This window comes from Lactuca virosa, chromosome 3, assembly GCF_052849685.1.
Source record: "Lactuca virosa cultivar CGN04683 chromosome 3, Lactuca_virosa_CGN04683_v6, whole genome shotgun sequence".
NCBI classification, from domain to species: domain Eukaryota; kingdom Viridiplantae; phylum Streptophyta; class Magnoliopsida; order Asterales; family Asteraceae; genus Lactuca; species Lactuca virosa.
This window is the reverse complement of record NC_136428.1, coordinates 307,573,462-307,579,874: the sequence shown is the minus strand read 5'-3', so window position 1 is coordinate 307,579,874 and position 6,413 is coordinate 307,573,462.

The window sequence follows — 6,413 nt, the reverse complement described above, 5'->3', positions numbered from 1 at the left end:
GACTTTGTACCCTTAACTTTATCACCTAATCGATGTGGCGGTTAGCCACACAGCTCCACCGATCTATAATAAGGTCAAGTTACCCTTTGCCACTCTTACTAGTCCTTATTAGTGTGTCGGTTAACCACACACGCTCCACTAATGACTTGGTAAGGTACAAAGTGTAATTTCATTGGTTAGCACCTATTTCACATTTTCCTAAGTAACTAAGATTGGGAATTTATAAGTGTTTAGTTACTTAGTATTTTTCATTATACTCTTAATGAAGGGAGAATTATAGTCCTTTCCTACCCGTTCGGCTAACGACCCTCCACCAGTCAAGGAAGCGGTGGGTGAGAGTGGACACCCATTAAACTGCCATTTTATAGGCAGTAACCTTATACCCCCCTTATAGACCGGCTTCATGAATGAGGCCTACTAATGGTAAGATTGACTTTATCTTATACATATATATATAATTAAAATTATAATAATAGTATAAGGGTGTATTTTAAACATTTAAAATACTTGATGGTTTAATCTATTAATTTAACTATACTCTTAATTTAATTAAACTTAAACCATATCTTTATGGAATTATTAACTCTTTTAATTAAACACTTTAATTAATTTAATGAAGTCCATAAAGTTTGAATTTTAACTTTTAAAATTGTAGAGTTTGGAATTAAAGCATTAATGTGTGTGAGACTTTACAAATTCCAAAACTTGAGGGCAAGTTTTGGAACTATTCAAAACCTTTCATTTCGTAACTTATGAGTTTAATGGTTCATTAAAATGAGGACTCTTCATTTTTATGTAACCTCTTATTCTTTAATAACACTTTTAAAGAAGTGACTCTTAAACATCCATAACTTGAAGACAAGTTATGGAGTCATAAAATAATTAAATGAAAAAGACTCTTCATTTTTATGTAACCTGTGGCACTTTTATGATTTTTAAGATTCATAAATATGACTTTTCATATAATTTGAGGACAAGTTACAAAAACATATTTTATTAACTTCTTTTAGATCAATATGGATTGAAAACAACTAACACATAATTTTTTTTCATTAATCTAAATCAACTCATAATCAAGGTAACACAAAAAACTTTTGGTAATCCATAACTTGAGGACAAGTTATGGACTCCATACAATTTCATTGAGATCAAGAATTATACTAACAAACAATTTGCACATAATTCCTATGATCTACCAAAACTCATAAGCATGAACATTCATAATCAACATTTTTCAAGAATTACATAAACATATATAAACTTGAAACTTCGATTATAGCATTGAAATTGGTTTAACATAATCATTACCACATTAAAAACAAGTTTTATATGACCAAAACAATCAAAGGTAATGATTCCAGACCAATTCCAGCACCAAAACTCGAAGATATGTTGTTTGGGGGTCCAACTCGTCGAGTGCACGAACCAACTCGGCGAGTTGGATGCATTTTGTCTTGGACTCGGCGAGTCCACTGTCCCAGCAGCAAAAAAAAACTTCGATTTTAAGCAGTTTGCATCAAGTATAAGTGAAAACAAGCCTAGGCTCTGATACCACTGTTGGGTTTTGAGCATTCTAACACTCCTATGATGTACATGCAACCCTAAATACCATGGATCTATGTTTTCTCTATTATACATGCAAATATCAATTTCCAAGGTATTTATCCTAACTAGCATATTATGAAGTACAAGTAATATAAAAACTAGTAGAAATACATACCTCTTTGTTGGTGCTTGATTCCATGGAGCTCAAGAGCCTATTGCCCCAAATGTGACACCTCAAATGGTTCACACAACATCATATGCACTTGGAATAACTTAGAGAGAAAGTATAACACTTCATGAAATCGGTTTGCCCTCTTCATGCATACATGGTGGCCGATTTTTCCAAGAATAAGATGCTTATATAGTTGTTACAATTAGGGTAAACCCTAATTGTCATGGCTTTCCATTTCCTTGGATCCATGGGTTCAAATACACCATGGAGCATCCATGGAGCATCCTAATGGGTTTTAGCCCAACTTGATAATCCATGGAGCATTAGCCTACATATAAGTATGGATGATTTACACAATCAACCCATATATTTAATTAGTCTTCTTTTGATCACTTAATTAAATCTAGATTAATTCTTGATCAATACTAATTAAATAATTTTATTAATATATTAGAACTTATAATATATTAATAAACCTTAAGTGTTATTTCTCTCATTTTAGTCTATTCAAATGCATGATGCCATGCAACCCAAATGGACCATGCCGAGTCGGGTCAAGTATATACCAATTATAGTTATGGACTTAGACACTGATCCAACATAATAATCCTATATTATCCATATTTAACGAAATCCATCAATTTTGATGAGGATAACCATTCCAAACTTAAAAAATCGGATTTTGGCAAGAAAAACGAGATTTGGCAATTATCCTCAACAAAATCTGGCAGAAAAATCGAAAATCCCGGCACCAGAGCCCTGGACTCGTCGAGTCCACAATGGAACTCATCGAGTAGGACCTACTCGTCGAGTCCATTCATGGACTCGGCGAGTCTGCCAGTCAGAAGGTGAAATTTTTGATTTTCTTGAACTTTGGAGGTTCACTTTTGCATCTATTCACTAGAAAAGCAACCTAGGCTCTGATACCGCTGTTGGATTATGAGCATAACATCATTCGTATGGTGTTCCTGCAACCCTAATTGCTTTGATCTAGGTTTTTCTAAGTAAACATACAACATTGAATACCAAAGCAATAAACCCTAATTGACTAGCATACAAATCTGAAATTGACATATGAATAGGGTCAGAATCATTACCTTGATTGTTGTGTAGCAATAACAATCACAAACCTCCTTGAATTTGACTTATGAAAGCTTAGTGCCTCAAATGTTGCACCTCTAATGGAGTCAGAAACACCACTAGCAATAAGAAGACTTAGGAGAGGGAGGAGGAGGCACCAAAAACGTCCTAGGGTTTCTCTTAGAAGGTTAGCCACACTTTTGGGAGCCTTAGGGGTCCTTATATAGTTGTGAGGGCTGCTAGGGTTTAAGGTGAAACCCTAATTCTCTGCTTAGGCCAAGCAACCCATGGAGTCCCTCTAGAAAGCCCTTGGACGAAAACATTATGGGCTTCCCATAGATTTCGTCCAATGCCCTGTCCATTAGGAATCCATAGCCCAATTTGCAACTATCATATAATTGCAATATCAGTCCCCTTTATTTAATTAATCTCTTTTAGCCACACAATTATTTCTTAATTAATTATTGACTAATATTAATTACACAATATGATTTCTCTTTTAATATATTATTCATATAATATATTAATAAATCATAATTAATCTTCTTTCTCTTTAGTTCATCCTATCAGTTGCTATGGTGAAGGCAACCCAAAAGGACCATGCTCATAATCAGGTCAAGTACATACCAAAATAGTTATGGGCTTAGACACCTAATCCAACACTTTATTCATCTAATCGTTGATCTTTGAAGCACATATATTTGCTTATGATGTAAAATTTATTTCTTTTAAGTTTAACTATTGAGCACATATTTCAAAAATGCCTCCTCAGTACCCTTTGGTTACCAAAGATTATTTATGATCTATGTACTCTTCGGGTCAATTTATTGCTTATATCTAACCTCGTGATCAAGTTGATCTGCAGTGATTATAATACTACAGTTCTTCCTTCAAGAACATGATGTCTTGTTCTTCTATTTCGCAATAAATAAAGATTTTTTTGGTGCTCTATTTAGTGAATCAGATAAACTTTTTGAATGTTTTTATTCCTTTTCATTAAATTTGTTTGCACCTTAAATGGGTATCTTTTCAAAAACCATACGTTTTTCTTTTTTAATAAAATGAAGATTTGTCTTTTCAATAAAAGTACTTTTACCAAATATTTTTTGAGGTGACTGGTCCATACTCACCCGTCAGACGAAAAATAATCCCTTAACCCATGATTTCTGACAGTTATTTCAACATTCACCCCACGTTTATCCACTTCATCATCATTTTCAGTTAATGTGCCCCTTAACTGCATTTAATGATAGTTATTTCTGGATAAATACTTTTTTATTAAAATAATCCAAACAATAGAAACCCTTGGGTTTTTACAACTGTTAGATATTTTCTCGTTTTTTATTCCATTTCCAAATCTGAAGGTATAAAAATCCAATTTCTTCCTAAGAAAGCTTTATGCTTTCTAAACCCTAATCGACGATCATCTTCTTCCCCGTCTTGCTAAAACTTTTTCTGCAAGTTCTTCAAAACTTTTTCGAAACAATCATGGTGAAATTTGGAGTCTCAAAGACGCAATCAAAACCAACTCGTTCAACCACAATTGCCAATCGATGCTTTCACTGAAGTTCTTTGGACCTTTTGATGCTTTCACTGAAGTTCTTCCCCAATCGATGCTCTTAAATTGTGCTTTCTCTGCATTCATCGTCGAAATTATGACCAAGAGACATAGGCATGGTGAGCACCAATGTGCAAGGATCCATGAACCCGGGGGACACTTTGGTGGCGAATTAACAAAAATTAATTGCAGATAATAGCTGCTCCAAACACCAACCCTACACCGAATCAATGAAGAAACGATTTGAAGCTTTTAAGAAGGCCTTCCATGTTAGAAAGAAAAGATAAACCTTACAACAACAAAGGAAGGAAGAAGAAATTAAGTACATTGCATCCTACTGGGTAGATTTGATCATCAACCTGAGGACCATTTATGATCTTCAAATTGTGCAAATATGGATTGATGATATGGAAGCAACCATGCAAAAAGCTCAACAAGCCAAAGCGAACTTAGCCAGAGGATCAAAGGCCACTCCTTCACTAATTGAAATTGGTGACTCCAAAGATGGTAGTACTGAGATTCAAATTAGTCAGGAATTAGGATTTGATTTTGGTTTTGTTGGGTATTTTGTGTTACGTCATTGTGGGCTTAATGTTTAGTATATTTTGTATCCGGGTTGGGCATGTCCACCCGTCATTTACTTTTAGGGCTTTACTATTTAAGGTGCATGCATGCATCATGTATTTGTTAATCGTGTTATTGTAAACCCTACATAGCCTCTACAGTAGCAGTTCTTTATCGAGCTCTTCTGAGGATGTGACTTTTAATCATTCGACACATTCTTGATTCATATTATGTGTTTGATTTCTTTTTCCTGTTTGAATCTATTCGATCTTTAGAGTTTTAATCTCAACAATTGGTATCAGAGCGGGAGATTGTGTAATCTATACACATCTCTTCTGTTAAAAGAGTTTTTAGGGTTTCCGCTATTATTGAATCTGGTTCATCCGTCGTCATTGTTATTGACGCTGATCTTTGATCTTTATATTCATACAGGTTTTAATCGATCATTAAACATGTCAGACGATTCTCACGTTAACTCCATAAATCTTTCAAGCAGCACCGGATCAACAACCAGAATCCCTATTCTTTTTCACAGTGATTATGAAGTGTGGGCGTTGCGCTTTGAAGATTACATCCTAGGGCATGAAGACCATGGCTATCTGATATGGGAAGCCATTACTGTCCAGACGTTTCCTCATACAGGAACAAGAAGAGAAATTAAAACTCAAGCCGAGTACAACAAGCTCCTTCTTGATGTTAAAGAAATACCACAAGATCAGAAGGATAAGCTGATAAGCAACATTAAAGGGATGAGGATCATCAAATTTGCTTTGCCACCAGACACTTTTCGTTTGGTGAGTTCATGTGACACCGCAAAAGCCATCTGGGATAGGCTCAAGGAACTATACTCAAGTGATGTTGATCTTGAGCATTCTACTCAAACTCTATTGCTTTCAGAGTTTGGAGCCTTTGTACAAAAGCTTGAAGAGAGTCTAGATCAAACTTTCAATCGCTATAATCATCTTCTCAGTAGGATGATGAAGCACAAGATTGGACGTGAAATAATTGAGCAAAAATTCACGTTCATGAAGGGGCTAAGATCTGAATGGAAGGCTGTAGTTTCTACCGTTAAAGCGCATGAGCAGTTTAAGAACTACACGTTGGCGAAGCTTGTTGGAATACTAAGGTCACGCGAAGATGAAGTGACAAAAGAGGGGAAGTTAGATTCTGGGATGGGATCACTGGCCCTTGTTGCGAAGGGTAAAAAGGTTGTAGATGATGATTGTTCGGAATCTGATCTCTCCGATTGTGAACTTTCTAAGGAGGAATTTGCTATGATGGTGTCTAATCAAAAGAAATCGCTAAGAAGAACTACAGTCACAACAAAAACTGAAACTGGCAGGGCAGTTATAGCTCTGAAAAAGGTAAAGGAGGAGAGTGTGAATAACTCTTAGAAAGAAGAAGCGAAGAAGGATAAAAAGATTGTGGGGAATCCGACTATGATTGTAATTACTATCATGGCAAAAACCATCTAGCCAAAGAATGCATGCTGAG